The sequence below is a fragment of the Mustela lutreola genome, chromosome 11 (genome assembly GCF_030435805.1).
Source record: "Mustela lutreola isolate mMusLut2 chromosome 11, mMusLut2.pri, whole genome shotgun sequence".
Lineage (NCBI taxonomy): Eukaryota > Metazoa > Chordata > Mammalia > Carnivora > Mustelidae > Mustela > Mustela lutreola.
In genome coordinates, this window is record NC_081300.1 from 92,203,371 (window position 1) to 92,208,904 (window position 5,534).

Genomic DNA, 5,534 nt, shown 5'->3' on the forward strand with positions numbered 1-5,534 from the left:
CTTCCTGTGGTCTTGGCCCCTCCTCCCGCGTTAAAGGGACAGCTCCACACTGTCCCACTGTGAAAGGGGACAAGATCAACTTTCACCGCCTCCCTGTGCGCTGTCCATGGTCCCATTTGACAGACGAAGAACCAGGCTCAGAGAGGGAGACTTACTTGGCCAAGGCCACCCAGCCAGTGAGAGCCACTCTGGACCACCTCTTCCGTGACACAGACATGCCCAGATCTTCTTAGTCCGGGTCCAGGGCTTGCCCTGAGAGTCAAGCCATCACCCCTGACCACTGTCAGGGTCAGCTTAGTGCAAAAGCCCAAAGAAACAATGGTTACCTGCCACCTGAGAAAGCAAAGTTTTTTCTGAAGCACCTTCTCATCTCTAATATTTTACACCCAACAAAGGAATTCAAACAGTCATTTATGGTTCAGATGAATGCCTCTAGCCATTTGTTTGCTCAACAACTATTTACTGAATACCTACTATGTGTCAAACCCTGGGAACTTTAGCCTCTGACAATGCAGCCTGTCCCCTCCTCTCATGAAGTCCCAACAGGCCACCAGAGAGCCGTTGCAATCTGTGTTCCCAGATGTGGTCAGGCAGGAATGGGGCAGGGCTCTGGACAGTCAGAGCGGGACCTTACCTGGCCCCAGAGGGCTGGGAAAGCCTCTTGGAGGAAAGCAGGTTTAGGGTTGGAGATGTGGGCAAGGGCCAGAGTCCACAGGGATGTCTGTGCTATTCCAGAGTCTGGACCTCACCCAGGAATACTAGGGAGCCATAGAAGGCTAGAAGCAGAGGAATAACATGATCAGATTTACATTGTCTCCATCTCACTGGGTGAAAGTGAGCTAGTCATATCCATCTTGGAGCCTCAGTTTCCTTATATAAAAAATGGGAGGTGAGCTCCAGGAAAGACCTGGCAGGCAAAATATTCCTTGCCCTTCTAGGACCGAGTGTGATCTCCCCAGGCTTGATGGTTCACTTCTGACTGCTTGGGGTAAAGTTGAGCTGCTTGGCCATGATCCTTGATGAGGATTCTGGCAGCTTCATTGTCATCTTCCCATTAAACATATACTCACCCTTGTCTGGTGTCCTCCTGAACTGGGGACAGACCCATGGCTAAACCCAGTCTGTATCCTGAGGTGGCCTCTGGACTAGAGGGGAGAGGAAGCCAACCAATTCAGTGATAATTTTACCACCTCCAGGAAGACGAGAACAGAAGGTCCTCACAGGGCAGCTGGGTCTGGGTGAAATGAGGGCGGGATTCCTGGAAGAGTGGGGCCGTAGCACACAACTCAGACTTGGACGAGAAACATGACAGCCCTTGAACAACATGGCTTTGAACTGCGCTGGTCCATTTGTATGTGGACTTTTTCCAGCACAGGACCGTAAGCATAGTTTCTCTTCCTTACAATTTTCTTAATAATATTTTCTTTTCTCCAGCTTACTTTATTGTAAGAAATCAGTACAGAGTATGTATAGCCCACAAAATGCATGTTAACCAACTTTCTGTTATTGAGAAGGTTTCTGGCCAACAATGGGCTTTTGGGAATTAGGTTTTGAAGGAGTCTCTGGTAGAGTTATGTGAGAACCAAACGAGTTAATATATGTAAACTATTTAGAACAGTAGGAAGTGGGGCACCTGGGTGGCTCAGTGGGTTGAGCCTCTGCCTTCAGCTCGGGTCATGGTCTCGGGGTCTTGGGATAGAGCTCTCTACTCAGCGGGGAGCCTGCTTCCCCCTCTCTCTCTGCTGCCTCCCTGCCTACTTGTGATCCCTCTCTCTCTGTCAAATAAATAAATTAAAGAAAAAAAAAAGAACAGTAGAAAGTGCTTTCTGTGTTTGACGCTATTGTTGGTATTAGCATCATTATAAGAGGTGACACAGAGATATGGCAGAAATGCCAAAGGTGGCAATGAATGTTCAAAGGTCAGGGATGACATCATCATATCACAGAATGTTGGCAACATCCCGGGGAGGTGTATGTTGTAACAAAGTCTCTATTGTGGAATCAGACTTAGCTCAGAAAGGCCAAGTCACTTTCCCAAGGTCACACAGCGGTGGCAGAGCCAGTGTTCAGAAGCAGAGGGACCTGGCTCCAGAGCACTTGGCTTGGAAGAGCATAAGGTGGGAATGCCAGGATGGCTGCATCAGAGAGCAGATAAGACTGGAAAGGTGGACCAGGTCACTGACCCTTCCTGTCCCAGAGCCCAGAGTTATGTTCGTCAGCCAGCCCCTGTCCCTGACACCTAGGGCCACCAAACAGTCACCCAGGCCAGTCCCCTGGGTTATTCATTAAGCTTCATTTCACCATCCTCACCTCCAGATGTCCCCAGGGTGAGGGAACAGCATGGGGAGGAGGGATGGAGCCCCAGACACAGGAGATGAGTCCTCCTGAATTGCATTTGGACTCTGTGTCATGCACTTTCCAGGCCACAGAGGCCCAGTTGCACTAACCAGGTGAAAGAAATGGGCCTGGGGCGGTGAAGCAAGCAATCTCGCTGGTGAGTAAGCCAGCAGCCGCCTAGTTTGAGACCCTCTCTGGGTTTGAAATACTTATCTTGGCAAGGCTCAAAAAGTCCGAGACCTCAGCTGAGATGCTGTGTTGTGTTGAATGTCAGAAGACCCCGGTCCACATCTCACCTGGCTTTCTGAATTAAGCCGTTCATTTATGCATTCATCAAACATTACTCCAAAAAACCAAAATCTAGATCCCTAGGAAGAGAGAGATGAAGACAGATACTCCTGGCCCTCCTGGCTTATAGTCAATGTGTCAGTAAACAGATACATGAAGTGTTATAGACACAGCAACAGGAAAATGCAAATCAGAGCAACAATAACTGCCCTTCAACAAAAACAACAGCAACAAACTATTGGGTTGGCAAAAAAAATTTGAAAGGCATAAAAGCAATAACAACCAGTGCTGGTGAGTATGAGGGAAAATAGGCACCTTCCCACATTGCTGGTGGGATCAGAAATTGCTGCAGCTTAATGGAAAACAGATCTGTCAATATTGATTACAACTGATAAATACCCATTCTTTTGACCAAGAAATCTTAATTTAGGAAATTTATTCTCTAAAATTAAAAGTGCCAGAAGGCGGAGATAAGAGTATGAAAATGTTTATTAGGATCATCTTCACAGTAACAAACAAACAGACAAACAGAAAACTGAAAGCTTGGATGCCCTTGAATTGGGAAATGGTTGAGTAAGTCATCATATACCATCAGCATGCAATTTCGTGCAGCTATCTCGAAGAATAAATTAGATATAAATTTATTGACCTACAGAGATATTCACGGAGCATTGTAAGCGAGAAAATGAAAAAATATATATGTTCAGTGGGTTAGAACTTTTCTTTTTTAACAAAGAACGGTGACCCAAAGTGCCTTAAATACCGGTCATGTAAAGATCTACAGGCTTGAGGAGAATCATGCTGATCACGGTGGTTGTCCCGGGGTGACTAGGGAAATGAGGAGAAGGAGGAGAGGGGGCAGGGGGGCATAATGAAATTGTGGATGGAAGTGTCCCATTATCTGCCCTGCCCAATACACTAGCCGTTCATCCCCTGTGGCCACAGACCCCTTGAAATGTGTTTGTGCGTTTGAAGAACTGAATTGCAAATTTTGCTTAATTTTTACTAAGTTCAAATACTGCAAGCGGCCAGCAGTGACCAGATTGGACAGCACAGGTTTGAAGAATCTGTCTAGGAGATGGTGTGGACCCAACATGAGATAGGTCATTGTCACCAGGGAAGCGGGGGGCATGAATAAATCCTTCAGCTTTGTGTAATGTGCCCCCATCCCAAGACAGACAGATTTGAGTGACCTGCAGATGAAAGATAATTACCAAACAGCACAGTAAGGACCCCATATAAACATCCCTGGATCTGTGTAGCATACAGATGGATGCAACTTTAAAAAAAAATCCACACCTGGAAAAAAAGAAGGAACTTCCCAATGAAGACACCTGATAAACACTACTTCAACCAGACGGTGAAGGTCAACATCAACAGTGTTAAGTCATGTTGGCAGTTGATACAGCCTTTGTGTCATGTGCTAAGAAGAGCACTTTACCTCCATGGTCTTTCTCCGCGGATCTTATAACCCATTCTACTCATGAGGAAAAAAAAAAAAAATTACAAAATCCACGACCAGGACTCTCTGAAACTGTCAAGGTCATAGAAAACTAGGGAAGTTTAGGGAACGGTCACAGTCAAGAGGAGCTTAAGGAGACATAATGATAAAATACAGTGCACTATCCTAGGTGGGACTCTGGAGCCGAGAAAGGACATTAGGGGAAAACTAAGGAAGTCCACATAGAATATGGACTTCAATGAATACTAGTGCATCGATATTGGATCAATAATTGGATTAATATTGGGTCAATTGATCCAATATTGATCAATAATGTGACAAACGTACCACATTAAGGGTACTACTGTTCTTAATAACAGTGGAAATGGGGAGCTGGGAATACAGTGTAGAATACTGTCTACACAGTTTTAGATTTCCTTTTCCATAAATCTAGAACTATGCCAAAATAAAGAGAGGGTTCTTTTAAGTCCCTACACCCAAACCTGCAAAAGTAGTGGAAAATAAGAACACCCCCTTAAGAGTGAATTCTTTGCAGAAAGCTTCTCCTCAGAGAGGACTCAAATAACGAGGCTGTTTTTGTTGTCATTAAAATAGAGCTTCATTGACAAACCCAATCCTTGGACAGAGATGTCGAGAAGCTAGTGGAGGACAGAGAAAAAGCTGAAAAAGACATCGGCTGCAACCATTAGATAAAGAAGGGGCAATGAGTGAGAACTATCCCACGATCAGCGTCTTTATTTTTTTTCCCTTTGCCAGTTATTTTTCTGCACAATCGGGAAAATGCATGCAATGGGGCATGTGTGAGGGAGAAATAATCTTTTGAGAATACTAATGTATCACTCCCTCCCCCTTATTCCCCAGGAAGGAGAGAGAGACAGAGAGAAAAATACAGAGACAGAATGCAAGCAAGCTAGCAAAAAAGAGTCCTGATTTGTAGCATTTGCTGATTTCTATGGCGTTAACACTCCCACAGTGGACAGTTCCAAGCAACGAAAGCTTTAACCACTGGCTCGAAAACGTCCTGCAAAGTTAACAGTTGGTAGGAGTTTAGTCCCGAGCTCCACTGCTGGGGGATGGGGAAGGCGGGCATCCTACAAGCAGGGAGAGCTTTCTGCCTCTGGGAGTGGAAATAATAGCAAAATAAGAGAAAGACGTTATGACAATGGCCACAACTCAGGGGGAAGCCAACTTGAGTTGCCAGCCATTCTCTGGAATGGTTGCCATGGGCCCCAGACTATAGGACAAGGACCCACATGGCTGGGGCTGAGTAAGGGGCTCTCAGGCAAGCTGGGGCAGGGGGCAGATAATGGAACCATCCAGCAACCCTGAATGTTCCTGACATCTTAATGTGAAGGGGAAACCCCTCATTGCCTCCAATGAATTATCTTCTTGAAATAAAAATTAAGCCAAGTTAAGGGAAAAATATCAAGAAGTCTCCATGTGTTGC